The sequence below is a fragment of the Symphalangus syndactylus genome, chromosome 9 (assembly GCF_028878055.3).
Source record: "Symphalangus syndactylus isolate Jambi chromosome 9, NHGRI_mSymSyn1-v2.1_pri, whole genome shotgun sequence".
NCBI lineage: Eukaryota > Metazoa > Chordata > Mammalia > Primates > Hylobatidae > Symphalangus > Symphalangus syndactylus.
In genome coordinates, this window is record NC_072431.2 from 70,591,904 (window position 1) to 70,607,701 (window position 15,798).

General features: G+C 39.8%; 1 protein-coding gene across 5 annotated transcripts in view; it reads right to left on the minus strand.

Annotated features, from left to right (window-relative positions):
* The window catches only part of TPST1 (tyrosylprotein sulfotransferase 1), a 149,248-nt gene that overhangs the window by 32,211 nt on the left and 101,239 nt on the right, over positions 1-15,798 (minus strand). The window lies entirely within an intron of this gene.

Below are 15,798 nucleotides of genomic sequence, written 5' to 3' on the forward strand. Positions count from 1 at the left end.
CATAATATCTGCAACTTTCAACTAATACCAATAAAAAAAAGCCATGTGAGTATACATATGCACAGAGAAGATAAGGCAAATATGGCAAAATTTTAACAATAATTCTCTGTTAGGGTATGTAGGTATTTATGGTACTATTCTTTCCAGGTTTCTCTATAAAAAATTGGAAAAAATCAGGAAGATAGTTTCAACACAACAAATATATTAATCATGCAAAGCTCACTGTAGTACATTATAAGAAATATGTCATTTGTGGGCCAGGAGAAGTGGCTCACACCTATAATCCCAGAATTTCAGGATTCCTGCCTGAGGCAGATTGCTTGAGTTCCAGGAGTTCGAGAACAGCCTGGACAACATGGAGAAGCCTCGTCTCTACGAAAAATACAAGTATTAGCCAGGAGTGGTTGTGCGCACCTGTAATCCCAGCTACTTGGGAGGCTGAGGCAGGAGAATTGCTTGAACCCGTGGGGTTGAGGCTGCAGTGAGCTGTGATTATGCCACTGCACTCCAGCCTGGGTGACAGAATGAGACCCTGTCTCAAAAAAAAAAAAAACAAAAACATATATATATATATATATAGAGAGAGAGAGAGAGAGAGAGAGTGGCTGGGATCCCAGCACTTTGGGATGCCAACCAACATGGGCAGATCACTTGATGCCAGGAGTAGTTCAAGACCAGCCTGGTCAACATGGCGAAACCTGGTCTCTACTAAAAATACAAAAATTAGCCAGGCGTTATGGTGTGTGCCTATAGTCCCAGCTTCTCAGGAGGTTGAGGCAAGAGAATCGCTTGAACCCAGGAGGCAGAGGTTGCAGTGAGCCAAGATCATGCCACTGCACTCCAGCCTGGGCGACAGAGTGAGGCTGTCTCAAAAAAAAAAACCAAAAAAACAAAAACTATTTCATTTGTGAATGGGCTAAAACTGAGAAACTCAGAGGTCAGCAATCTACTCTGTAACAAAGGCCAGGGTAAATATTTTAGGTTGTATGAACCACAGTCTCTGTTCCAACTACTCAGCTCTACTGCTGCGGGGCAAATGCAGCCACACAAAACATAAATGATTGAGCATAGTATGTTCTAATAAAACTTTATTTACCAAAATGTATGATAGGGCCAGGCGCGGTGGCTCACGTCTGTAATCCCAGCACTTTGGGAGGCTGGGGTGAGCAGATTGCCTGAGCTCAGGAGTTTGAGACCAGCCTCGGCAACATGGTAAAACCCCATCTCTACTAAAAATACAAAAATTAGCTGGGCATGGTGGTGCACACCTATAATCTCAGCTACTCAGGAGGCTGAGGCAGAAGAATTGCTTGAACCTGGGAGACAGAGGTTGCAGTGAGCTGAGATCGCACCAATGCACTCCAGCCTGGGTAACAGAGCAAGACTCTGCCTCAAAAAAAAAAAAAAAAAAAAAAAGAAAAGAAAAGAATAAAAAAAAAACACCAAAAACACAACAAAGAAACAAACAAAATGTATGATACGCCAGATTTGGCCTGCAGGCTGTGATTTGCTAACCTCTGATTTAACTAAAATCAGTTTTTAAAAAATAGATCTTTAGACTATCTCCAGAAATATGTACCAAACCATGTGCTTAACACAACATTATGCATTATGAACTCTAACTTTTTGCTTTTTCTCATAGTTTTCTTCAACGTACATACACACACACACACGCACTTTATTTTTTTTTTTTTTAAGACAGGGTCTTTCTCTGTCACCCAGGCTGGAGTACAGTAGCACAACCACGGCTCACTGCAGCTTTGACCTCCCAGACTCAAGGGATCCTCCCACCTCAGCCTCCTGAGTAGCCAGGACTATGGGCACCTGCCACCACACCTAGCTAATTTTTGTATTTTTTATAGAGTCAGGTTTTGCCATTTTGCCCAGCCTGGTCTCAAACTCCTGGGCTCAAGCGATCCACCCGCCTTGGCCTCCCAAAGTGCTAGAATTACAGGCATGAACCACTGCACCCAGCTGTACATATACATTTTTTAACTCTAAAGGTTAAAAGACTAGTCTTACGACCAGGGGTTCTGAATTCAGATTTACTGTGAACTAAATATAATTTATCCCTCTCCTTTCTTTCTGTAAACTCATTGTAAACTCTAATATAATCCTTCCTTCCAATTATAGTCCAGAGCACAGAATTAATCAGAAGCCTTAGTTTCTGACAAACTTTCATCATTGGTTTATGCCTGGCCTGCTGTTATTTATTTAGTAATATAATTTATTATTTTTAAATAATGCAATAAACATTCTCCTTTGAAGATTTATGACTTGATAGTTTCACATGCAGAGAAAACACATAACTCCAGCCAGATATGATTACACAGAAAGGAATCTGGAGTTTGAAATCCCTCTGGGCTCTTGTGGTCCACTAGACGCTCATTATCTCTAAAACACAAATACTGTGAAACAGCTGATAACATGCATGTTTACATATTTTCATTTGTTTCTAAATATTTTGGCAGCTTTGCAAATCTCGGACTGAGTTCTAGGAAAGTTCAACAGTCTTGTGCTGCCTAGAAACAAATGAATAAATGTTGTCAATACTTATAACAAGAAGAAAAAAATTAGTCAGTCTAGAAGCATGATATTCTTTCTATTCCAACAGTAGACAGAATTTACAGTAGACAGAATTTAGGAAGAATTCTATTTCTTTTAAGAAAAAGAAATGGTTCAGTGTATCAACTTTCAATGAAGTTGGACAAGATGGATTGGAATGTGAATTGAGTTGGGAATGTGTTGTGACTGTGAAATAGGAACCTCTTACTCTTACAGAAAGTAGTACGGAGGAAATTTAGCATTAAGGCATTGATTTCCTGGCGGGGGAAGTTTAGTGTGCAGAATGATTAGGAAAACATATTTGACCACAGGACATTTAACAGGCAGGAATGCTATTATTTCTGTTCAAAGGAAATAGTCCCAAATCAAGTTTTCAGACACACTGAAAGACAGTGAATATATACAAGTAAAGTCAACAGTAATTTTATCAACTTCCTTTCACTGGAGTCCTTTTCCCCTCTTTTCTCAAACTGGGCAACTTTTACTTATCCTTTAAACATGAGAATACAGTAGCACCATCTCTGAGCTCACAGGGCATTCTGAATGCCCTGCTCTTATGGCAGTCATCATACTGAATTACCATTAATTGTAAATCTATCTTCTTCATTGGACTTAAGGAGAGAGGTAGAGTCTTAATCATTTTTATATTCTAGATGGAGGAACAAACAGACATGTGGATCAAAGAAGAATAAAAGAGTAAGATCCTTTCATAGTCATCTCCATTTTTACAGTTGATAGACTCACAGAAGTTTCTGAAACCAATTTATAGCATAGATTGAAAATAAAAAGACAGAAAAAGTGACTCTGTTGGAGCCTCCCTGATTGCAACCTGCTGATACAAAATTATAAAATACTGGCATTCGTTCTATCATTCTATTCAATTCTTGCAAGAAGAAAATTAAAGAAGTTTTACTTTTTAAAAAAATTAAAGGCCAGACATGGTGGCTCACGCCTGTAACCCCAGCACTTTGAGAGGCCAAGGCAGGCAGATCACGATCTCAGGAGTTCAAGACCAGCCTGGCCAACATGGTGAAACCCTGTCTCTACTAAAAATACAAAAATTAGCCAGGCATGGAGGCGGGTGCCTGTAATCCCGGCTACTCGGGAGGCTGAGGCAGGAGAATCATTTGAATCCAGGAGGCAGAGGTTGCGGTGAGCCGAGATAATGCCACTGCACTCCAGCCTGGGTGACAAAGCAAGACGCCATCTTAAAAAAAAAAATTAGGCCGGGCGCGGTGGCTCACGACTGTAATCCCAGCACTTTGGGAGGCCGAGGCGGGCGGATCACAAGGTCAGGAGATCGAGACCATCCTGGCTAACACAGTGAAACCCCGTCTCTACTAAAAATACAAAAAAAAATTAGCCGGGCGAGGTGGCGGGCGTCTGTAGTCCCAGCTACTCGGGAGGCTGAGGCAGGAGAATGGCGTGAACCCCGGGGGGCGGAGCCTGCAGTGAGCCAAGATCACGCCATTGCACTCCAGCCTGGGCGACAGTGAGACTCTGTCTCAAAAAAAAAAAAAAAATTAAAAACACTGTATAGGCAGCTGGGCACAGTGGCACATGTTTGTAGTCCCAGCTACTTAGGAGGGTGAGGTGGGAGAATCACTTCAGGCCAGGAGTTCGAGACCAGCCTAGGCAACATTGGGAAACCCTGTCTTGGGGTGGGGGGGAACTTAAAAAAAAATTGTTAAAAACCATTGTATAGTATTCTCTTTTGCTTAATTACACTTTAAAATGTTCATGAGGGAACAACAAAAAAATCCAGGCATGAAAAAAAAGAAAAGAAAACTGGCAGTGACATGGTTAGGCTTTGTGTCCCCATCCAAATCTCATCTTGAATTATAATCCCCATAATCCCCACGTGTCAAGAGAGAGACCAGGTGGAAGTCACTGAATCACGGCAGAGGTTCCCCCATGCTGTCCTCGTGATAGTGAGTGAGTTCTCATGAGATCTGATGGTTTTATATGGGGTTCTTCATCCTTCACTTAGCACTTCTCCTTCCTGACTTGTGAAAAAAGTGCCTTGCTTCCTCTTGACCTTCTACCATGATTTTAAGTTTCCTGAGTCCTCCCCAGCCACGCTGAACTGTTGAGTCAATTAAACCTCTTTCCTTTATGAATTACCCCGTCTTGGGCAGTTCTTTATAGCAGTATGAAAAAGGACTAATACAGGTAGAAAATCTAAGAAGTTCTCTCTAGCCACCAACATCAAGACTTTGATATAAGAAAGAACAGAGTACATTTTCAAAACCAGTAATTTTAATCTTTTTTTTTTTGCCTGGAAGAACATTCTATGCAAACCACATTTCAGATATGAATGTTTTGTCTTGTTTTTTTTTTTGAGACAGAGTCTTACTCTGTCACCCAGGCTGGAGTGCAGTGGCACAATCTTGGATCACTGCAAAACCTCTGCCTCCTGAGTTCAAGCAATTCTCCTTCCTCAGCCTCCCAAGTAGCTGGGATTACAGGAACCCACCACCAGGTTTGGCTAATTTTTAGTAGAGACAAAGTTTCACCATGTTAGCCAGGCTGGTCTCGAACTCCTGACCTCAGGTGATCCACCTGCCTCAGCCTCCCAAAGTGCTGGGATTACAGTTGTGAGCCACTGCACCCAGCCAAAAATGGCTATCATTGCACCAGCATTTAAAAGCTGAAATCCAGATTTTTTTTTCCCATTTTAAGTAGATTTTAAGTATATACGTAAAAAGTTTATATGTAAAGGAAAATGTGCAAACCACAGCTAAACAGCTCAATGAAATTCTATGGAGTAAACACAGATTGAGAAATAGAAGATGACCCAGTGGCCTTCCTTGTCCCTCCTTCTAGTCATAATGTATCCTTTCCTCCAATAAGAGTAACTCTGGGGCGAGGCGCGGTGGCTCACGCTTGTAATCCCAGCACTTTGGGAGGCCGAGGCGGGCGAATCACGAGGTCAGGAGATCAAGACCACGGTGAAACCCCGTCTCTACTAAAAATACAAAAAATTAGCCAGGCGTGGTGGCGGGCGCCTGTAGTCCCAGCTACTCGGAGAGGCTGAGGCAGGAGAATGGCGTGAACCCGGGAGGCGGAGCTTGCAGTGAGCCGAGATCGCGCCACTGCACTCCAGCCTGGGCGGCAGAGCGAGACTCCGTCTCAAAAAAAAAAAAAAAAAAAAAAAGAGTAACTCTGAACTTTACAGGAATGGAATCATACCCCACCCCTGATAACCTCCATTCTACTTTCTATCTCTATGAATTTACCTATTCTATGTACCCCATAAGTCAAATTATACAACATTTGTCCTTTTGTGTCTGGCTTATTTCACCTAGCACAGTGTCTTGAAGTTTCATCCATATTGTAGCATATATCAGAATTTCATTCCTTTTTAAGGCTGAATAATATTCCTTTCTGATCTATCGATCCATCTATACCACATTGTGTTTACCCATTCATCTGTAGATCGACAGGTTGTTTCCACCTTCTGACTGTTGTGAATAGTGCTGTTACGAACACTGGTGCACAAATGTCTGTATCCCTGCTTTGACCTCTTTTGTATATATACACAGAAGTGGAATTGCTGGATCAAATGGTAATTCTATAACGTTTTGAGGAACTACCATACTATTTCCCTTTTTTTTTTTTTGAGACGGAGTCTCGCTCGGTCGCTCAGGCTGGAGTGCAGTGGCGCAATCTCGGCTCACTGCAAGCTCTGCCTCCCGGGTTCACGCCATTCTCCTGCCTCAGCCCCTCCGAGTAGCTGGGACTACAGGCGCCCGCCACCACGCCCGGCTAATTTTTTTGTATTTTTAGTAGAGAGGGATTTCACCGTGGTCTCGATCTCCTGACCTCGTGATCTGCCCGCCTCGGTCTCCCAAAGTGCTGGGATTACAAGCGTGAGCCACTGCGCCCGACCCCCATGTATTTTTTTATTATAAGCATCCTAGTGGGTGTGAAGTAGTATCTGATTATAGTTTTGATTCACCACAAATTGGGTGATTCAAGAGGAACCAACTCTGGCTGACAAACTACTAACTGGGTGATGTAAATTTTTATTATTTGAGTTGCAAGAATTCTTTATATAATCTGGATACCAATCTCTAGATAGCATCTGTGGGTTGTCTTTTCACTTTCTTCATAACATTTATAATACAAAAGTTTTTAGTTTCGATGCAGCCCAATTTGGATTTATCTCAGGAATGCTAGGGTGGTTCAATGTAAGATAATCATCCAGTGTAATACATAATAATAAAATATAAAGAAAAACACATCATCTCAATACACACAGAAAAAAACACCGGGCAAAACTCAACATCACTTCATAACAAAACACTTAGCAAACTAAGAACAGAAGAAAGCTTCTTTAACATGATAAAGGACGTTTATTTAAAAATCCACAGCGGGCCAGGCACGGTGGCTCATGCCTGTAATCTCAGCGCTTTGGAAGGCTGATATAGGTTGATTGCCTGAGCTCAGGAGTTCGAGACCAGCCTGGTCTGGATAGATGGCCCAATCAAAGAATCAAAATAAAGTGAAAGAAATCAACTCTAAAGAAACACAGTTTTGCAAGTCTTCTATCTGCTATGGGGTTAATATTCAGAATTATGTAAAGAACTTCTACAATTCACAGCAAAAAATCAAATAATCCAATTAAAAATGGACAAAGTATTTTTCCCCAAAGATGATACATAGACAACAAGCATATGAAAAGATGCTCAACGTCACTAATCATCAGAGAAATGCAAATCAAAACCATAATGAGTTACCATTCATATCCATTAGAATGGCTACTATTAAAAAAAAAACAGAAAATAACAAGTGTTGGTGAGCTGTGGAAAACTAGAACCTTTGTGGAACACTGGAACCTTTGTGCACTACTGGAAGGGATGTAAAATAGTGCAGCTGCTATGGATTAACAGTACGGCAGGTTCCTGAAAAAATTAAAACTAGAACTCCCATATAATTCAGCAATTCCACTTCTGAGTATACACAAAATAACTGAAAGCAAGAACTCAAAGAGATATCTGCACATCATGTTCATGCAGCACTATTTACCATAGCCAAGAAGTGGAAGCAACCCAAATTGATCAACAGACGAATGGATAAACAAAATGTGGTACAGACATACAATGAAATACTATGCAGCCTTAAAAAGGAAGTCTTGTCACATCCTGTAACATGGATGAACCTTGAGGACATTATGCTAACTCAAACAAGCCAGTCACAAAGAGACAAATACTATTTGATGCCACATGATGTACTTAAATTGAGACAAAAGTAAAATAGGGACCGCCAGGAGCAGCAAGGAGGGGAGGGGGGGAGAAGAATGGAGAGTTATTGTTTAATGAGTATAAAGTTTTCCATTTTTCAAGATAAAAAGTTTCTGAATCTGTTTTACAACACTGTAAGTATGTTTAACACTACTGAGATGTACAGTTATAAATCTTTAAGAGAGTGTATTTTATGTCATGTGTTTCTTACCACAATGGAAAAAAAACCTAAAAGAGAAAGGTAAAGCAATAAACTTTTCATTAGATAACATAGGAGGATATATTCAATGACTTGAATTGGAAAAAAGATTTATTAAATGGTATGCCAAAAGCACTAAAGAAAAAGATCACTAAATTAGGCATTAAAATTAACTTCTATTTTTCAAAAGACAGCCTTAAGAGAGAGAAAAGGCAAGGCAGATAGATGGGAGAAGTTATTTGAAACACACATAAAGTGTACATATCAAAACATGTAAATAATTCCTAAAAATCAATGAGAAAAAAAGCAAACGATTCAAAAGAAAACCAGGCAAAGAACCTGAACTGGCACTTCACAACATAGGCTACTGGTCAATGACATATGAAAAGGTGCTCAGTCTCAGTTACTAAGGAAATAGAAATGTAAACCAAAATGAGACATCAATAGACACGAGGAAGAAAACTACAATTTTAGAAGATTAAACTGTACAAGGTATTGGCAAAGTAGAAGAACTGAAGTTCTTACCCATCTGCTGGTTAGAGAGTAAACAGGTATAATTACTTTGAAAAATTCTTTGGCACTATCTCTCAAATTTGCACCTACAGATATCCTTTGACCCATCCTTTTCAATCTCTGATGGAAAAGTTTATTAACTCAGCAGGCCTGGTTGCACATTCCCAAGACAGGCCTGTTTTCAGGACTAGCTATTGGCTGCCTCCTATCATAGAATGTTATGTCTGATAAGAAATGTTTCATGTGTCTGAGGCCTTGGGCCATGCTGTACTGGTTTAACCAGATAGTTTATGCTAACAATGTGATTCATGGTTGACACCTGCTTTTTCTCTGGGGATCTGGAGCCTGACCCTGAAGTCAGTTGTGCAGGTACTACCAAATGCCTACATCATGACTGACCCCTAATAAAAACGCTGGACACAAAAGCTCAGGTGAGCTTCCCTGATTGGAAACATTTTGTGTGTGTTGTCACACATGTTGCTGGGGAAATGAAACATGTCCTGTCTGACTCCACTGAGAGGGCACATTGGAAAGTGAGTAGCTGGTTCCTCCCAGACTTTGCCCATGTGCTTTTTCCCTTTGTTGATTTTTACTTCATATCCTTTTGCTGTAATCAACTATAATCATAATCATAAGAACTTCTGGTTACTACAAGTGGTCTTGGGAACTCCCAATATAACTCCCAAGCATATTCCCAAAAAAAATGCATTATTCATGTTCACCAAATGATATGTACAAAGATACTGTGTATCAACATTAAAACAGAGCCAAACTAGAAAAAAGGTCCAAATAGTTATGTAATTACAGCATAATATTAAATAATAATGAACAAGGCCGGGCGCGGTGGCTCACAACTGTAATCCCAGCACTTTGGGAGGCTGAGGCGGGCAGATCACCTGAGGTCAGGAGTTGTTCAAGACCAGCTTGACCAGCATGGTGAAGCCCCATCTCTACTAAAAATGCAAAATTAGCTGGGCGTGGTGGCACATGCCTGTAATACCAGCTACTTGGGAGGCTGAGGCAGGAGAATCGCTTGAACTTGGGAGGTGAAGGTTGCGGTGAGACGAGATCACGCCATTGTACTCCAGCCTGGGCAACAAGAGTGAAATTCCGTCACAAAAAAAAAAAAAAAAGAACTACGACTACATGCAAAAACGAGAATCTTACAAATGTTAAAAAGAAAGAAACCAGGCCGGGCGCGGTGGCTCACACCTGTAATCCCAGCACTTTGGGAGGCCAAGGCAGGTGGATCACGAGGTCAGGAGATCGAGACCATCCTGGCTAACATGGTGAAACCCCGCCTCTACTAAAAATACAAAAAATTAGCCAGGCATGGTGGCGGGCGCCTGTAGTCCCAACAACTTGGAAGGCTGAGGCAGGAGAATGGCGTGAACCCGGGAGGCGGAGCTTGCACTGTGCCGAGATTGTGCCACTGCACTCCAGCCTAGGGGACACAGCAAGACTCCGTCTCAAAAAAAAAAGCAAAAAACAAACAAACAAAAAAAAACAAAAAAAGAAAGAAAGAAAGAAACCAGACACAAATGAATATTGTCAATCCTCCCAGCCAAAGGCTACCAGGAATATAGCTGTAGTTGAACATGTTGGGTTCATTATTCATTTCAGCAAGGAATAACACATATAATTGGTAATTGTGGAATGTCTCAGTAAAAGAGTATTAGAAAAGACTATTAAATGATTCAGGTTTTGGTTAGGTGATTTTGGGTTTCTTCCAGATCGGGTGCTACCAGGAAGCGGGGACAATTTTTGATTCAAGACAGAGATTATCTTTGGAGAAAAGTAAAGAGGAGGAGGGAATAATTTGGAGGGGTAGGAGGGGAGCTTCCAGGGTACTGCTAATGCCTCCCTGGAAAGAAAAATAAATATTTCTGGGTTGAAAAATGATGGGAAAACAGAAAGCTACTGCAATAGTTTGGACACTCTTCATCCAATTACGAAACACGATCAATGGACTTTCACTACAAGATGAAGCTTGCTATGCTCACTTGCCTATCAAGTCAATATTTAAGAGAATGTGTTACTCGTTGAAATTCAAAATGTATTAGGTGAAAAATATATAAAGCATTTGCATGAAGTCCACTGGCACTTATTCAAGCTTTCAAATCTCAAAACTGTGTATCTGGACAATGCAACACTGAACTTCTATCAAATTCAGCTACTTTAATTCAATAACAAAAAAGCATATGAGAACATTTAGAGATATCTATCTTCTTGAAGAAAACAAGTACAGCAGGCTGACAATGAAGACCTAGGAGTTCAACTGCTGAAACACTTCAGATCAACTTTTGATGTTTTAAAAAGAACAAAAGAGTATTTTTTTAAAGTAGCAGGCAGGCTAAAAATAACCCAAAATGTATTTTTTTAAATTAAAATATACTGGACACGTTAAAGAGCAGATGAAACAGATGAAGAAAGAATGAGTGAATCAGAAAATTGATCTAAAGAAATTATCTGGCAGATAGAGGTAAGAAGGCAGAAAACATCAAAGAGTTGTTAAAATATCTGGAGAACAGAATGCAACATTTTAATATTCAACTAACTGGAGTTCAAAGGACAAAATGGAGAGAATGGAGAAGAAGAAATATTCAAAGAAAAATGGTCGAGAATTTTACAGAACTGATAAAATACAGGAAATCATATAAATATACAAAACAAAATAAATAAATGAGAAAAGCCACAGTTAGCTATATTGTAGTAAAATTGGAGAATACAGTTATGTAAAGAAGATCTTAAAAATCAGAGAGTAAAGATCACCCACAAAGAAATAGCAACTACGCTGATAGTAACTTCTCAATTGCAAAACTAGGGCCCAGAAGATGTTAAAATATCTTCAAAGTGCCGATGGAAGATTACTATAAACCTAGTCTATTCAACAAAACATTTCAAGAATTAGAGTGAAGTAAAAATATTCCCAAATATGCAAAGTCTGAGTCTACCATCAATTTACCTTTACTAAAAAAACTTCTAGGCTGGGCGTGGTGGCTCACGCCTATACTCCCAGCACTTGGAGAGGCCAAGGTGGCGAGTCACAAGGTCAGGAGATCGAGACCAGCCTGGGCAATATGGTGAAACCCCATCTCTATTAAAAATACAAAAATTGACCAGGCATGGTGGTGGGCACCTGTAGTCAGAGCTACTCGGGAGGCTGAGGCAGGAGAATCACTTGAACCCGGGAGGGGGAGGTTGCAGTGAGCTCAGATCGTGCCACTGCACTCCAGCCTGGCAACAGAGTGAGACTTCGTCTCAAAAAAAAAAAAAAAAAAAAAAAAATTCTAAAGAATGTACTCGGGGGAAAAAAAAGGAAACCAATATGAGAAAGATTATCTTAGATGCAATAAGTAATTGTGAGCACGGGAAATGGTAAACATATACATAAACATAATACTGTCCATATAAAGTAACAGTAATGATGATGTCTAACATATAGTGTTAAAAAAAGAACTTAAATACTCAACAGTAATAGCATAAGCATTAAAAGGGTAGTTATCAGAGTTAGGATGTTTGTGTGGGGATTTAAAAATATTAAATAACTTTATCAAGTAGAGTTTGAACAGTAATATATCTATACATATTTATTTATTTATTTTTGAGACAGAGTCTTGCTCTGTCACCCAGGCTGGAGCACAATGGCATGATCTCAGCTCGCTGTAACCTCTGCCTCCAGGTTCAAGTGATTCTCCTGACTCAGCCTTCTCAGCTGTGATTATAGGCGCCTGCCACCCCGCCTGGCTAATTTTTGTATTTTTAGTAGACGGAGTTTCGCCATGTTGGCCAGGCTGGTCTGGAACCCCTGACCTCAGGTGATCCACCCACTTTGGCCTCCCAAAGTGATGGGATTACAGGCGTGAGCCACTGTGCCCAGCCTGACAGTAATATTTAAAGGTTAACAAAATAATAAATATGTGTAATGTCTAAAATAATGAGAAGATGGAATTTTTTTTAAATCACGCAAAAAGAAAACAGGCCACAAAAGCACAGAAGAAGTGGGAAAAATAAAAAGCATTTGAAAATATAGTTTTAAAAAAAGGGACAATAGGTCTGCAATCTCAATAAACGTAAAAGCCCTACACTTGCTAGAAAAACAACATAGGTAAGATTAGACTAACTACAATTCTAACTATAGGCTATTAAAAACAAAAACATTAAAACACAAAGACTCAAAGAATGAAATTTATAAAAACGATATACTAGGGAAATTATAACCAAAAAATATTGGGGATAGCTATATTAGTACCAAACAAAATAGTTTTTAAATAGGCTTCCCAAATTTAGCAAAAACAAACAAAACATAGGATGCCTAGTTAAATTTGAATGTCAGATAAACAATTTTTTCAAAAGGAATGATGAATATTTAATTAAATGTTCAATTAAACAAGCTAGAAAAGGAGCAACAGAATACAGGCAAAGAAAGTATTACTTGAAAATACTAATAAGAGAGACAAACCAGTAGTAAGGTTATCCCCAAAATAAGCAAACCCACCACCAAAACTGTATAGGTAGCATAAATCAGTAATATTAGGACCAAGAAGTACATATAATTAAAGATATACAGGTTTTTGAATGCATTCATTAAATACTACAAACAACTTTATCACAAGTGGTGCAAGATCAGAGATAACCAGCTCCATGCATGTTTATGTTTTTCCATGCCAGACTTTTTTTGTTAACTTTTATTTTAAGTTCAGGGGCACATGTACAGTTTTGTTCTATAGGTAAACTCATGTCATGGGGGTTTGTTGTACAGATTATTTCGTCACCCAGGTATTAAGCCTAGTACCCATTAGTTATGTTTCCTGATCCTCTCCCTCCTCCACCCTCCACCCTCCAGTACACCCCAGTGTCTTGTTCTCCGCCATGTGTCCATGTGTTCTCAACATTTAGTGCCCCCTTATAAGTGAGAACACGTGGTATTTGGTTTTCTGTTCCTGTGAAAAATGAATTAATTTTTGCAATATGTAGAACATATTTATACTAAAAAACTACTCGTTTATCTGAAATTCAAATTTAACTGAGCGGATTGTATTTTATTTAGCAATTCTACTTTAAGACAAAAAGCATTTTTAGTGATAGTCCGTACATTACAATAAAATGTTCAATTTGCTAGAAAATGGTAACGAATCTAAATTTGTAAGCTCTCAAAAAATAGCCTCAAAATAAAGCAAAATTTGACAACTTTAGAGAGAAATGAACAAATCTATCCACAAAGTGGAAGATTTCAACACAGCTCTTTCAATTATTTACAGACCAATGATACAAAACATTAGCATGAATTAAGGGCTACATAACTGTCAAGTTTGACTTCTGGCCTACCAATAAAACCCAGCACCCATTAATTAGCGAATACACATCCTTCTCAAGAACACATACACAGTAAGATTCACAAAAACTGACCCGTCTTAGATCATTAAGCTTCAACAACATTTTACAGAATTAGTATCATTTAGATAATATTCTTTATTATATTTAAGTCAGAAAGGAGTAACAAAAATGTAACTTAGAAAACCCTTAAAAACACATTCTATGGCTCAAGCCTATAATCCCAGCGCTTTGGGAGGCCGAGGCGGGCGGATCACGAGGTCAGGAGATCGAGACCATCCTGGCTAACACGGTGAAACCCCGTCTCTACTAAAAATACAAAAAATTAGCCAGACGTGTTGGCGGGCGCCTGTAGTCCCAGCTACTCGGGAGGCTGAGGCAGGAGAATGGCGTGAACCCGGGAGGCGGAGTTTGCAGTGAGCCGAGATCGCGCCACTGCACTCCAGCCTGGGGGACGGAGCAAGACTCTGTCTCGAAAAAAAAAAAAAAAAAAAAAAAAAAAAAAAAAAAAAAAAAACACATTCTAAATAATTTATGAACACAAATAATTTTAAAATATTTAGCTCAAAACAAAATTAAAATATTATTTTTAAAATTACACAGTGAAATCAGAATTTTTTTTTTTTTTTTTTTTGAGATGGAGTTTCACTCTTGTTGCCCAGGCTGGAGTGCAATGGCATGAATTTGGCTCACCACAACCTCTGCCTCCTGGGTTCAAGCGATTCTCCTGCCTCAGCCTCCCAAGTAGCTGGGATTACAGGCATATGCTACCATGCCTGGCTAATTTTGTATTTTTAGCAGAGGCGGGGTTTCTCCATGTTGGTCAGGCTGGTCTCAAACTCCTGACCTCAGGTGATCTGCCTGCCTCAGCCTTCCAAAGTGCTGGGATTACAGGCGTGTGCCACCGCACCTGGCCAGAATTTTTTTTTTCTTGTTATTCTTGCCTGATTGAACTTAGAATCATTTTAACAATGTTACCCCCACCACCACCCACACTCCCTCCCTGATTCCATTATTAGACTGCTGGAATTAAGTAGACACATTCATGTGGCAAGAACCAAGATATTTATACTATTCAATCTTCCCATCTAAGAACATGATCTGAACTCTCCATTCAGTTCTTGCACATCAGAGATCTTTTTCTTGTCTCGTCCCATTAATAAAATCTTAGCTAGTGTGCTAGTTATACTACCATTCCCACAACTCCCCAACACCTTCTGTGCCCCAGGAGGCCAAGCTCTCCAGATTGCATCACCCAGGCTTTCTTGCCCTTTGGCTTATGATTGGGCAACCGTGAGCACTACTAACAGGTCAGAGCAGCAGCAGGAAGAACTCAGCTGATTCCCTCAGCTCTGTCTCGACCTTGCCTCTGTGCTGACAGTGGCTGTTTTTCTCTAGAGACACAGCACCTGTAGGTGGTTCCTCCTCTGTGAATTCCAGTTTCACGAGCCTGATAACCATGTGCCCTCCCTTTGCCTCTGCAGGTCTAAGGGTAGCAATGGCTTCCCATTGTTGCTAGTTACTGGGTGCTTCACCATTCCTTATTGATTCCCTTACTGTGGTCACACCTTGTTAAGTCATTCCTTTGATAAACTCTTTTCAACTGAACTGTTTTGAATGGGTCATTTCTTTTCATTATCATAACAGATACAATCAGGTGTTGAATTTTGTGACAATGATCATTCATTAGAATACCATGAAATGGAAGGAGTAGTGGAGTTGGAAAAAAGCAGCATTTTCCAACTATCATAACTGCACCATTGGTGTGGGTAAGAATAATCAATGGATGCTAATCTAGAGTGTAAAGCCTGATGAAAAGCAAGATACAGCCATGTGCCACATAATGACATTTTGGTCACTAATAAACCACACTTATGACAGTGGTCCCATAAGATTATAATTCTGTATTTTTACTGTATCTTCCTATGTTTAGATATGTTT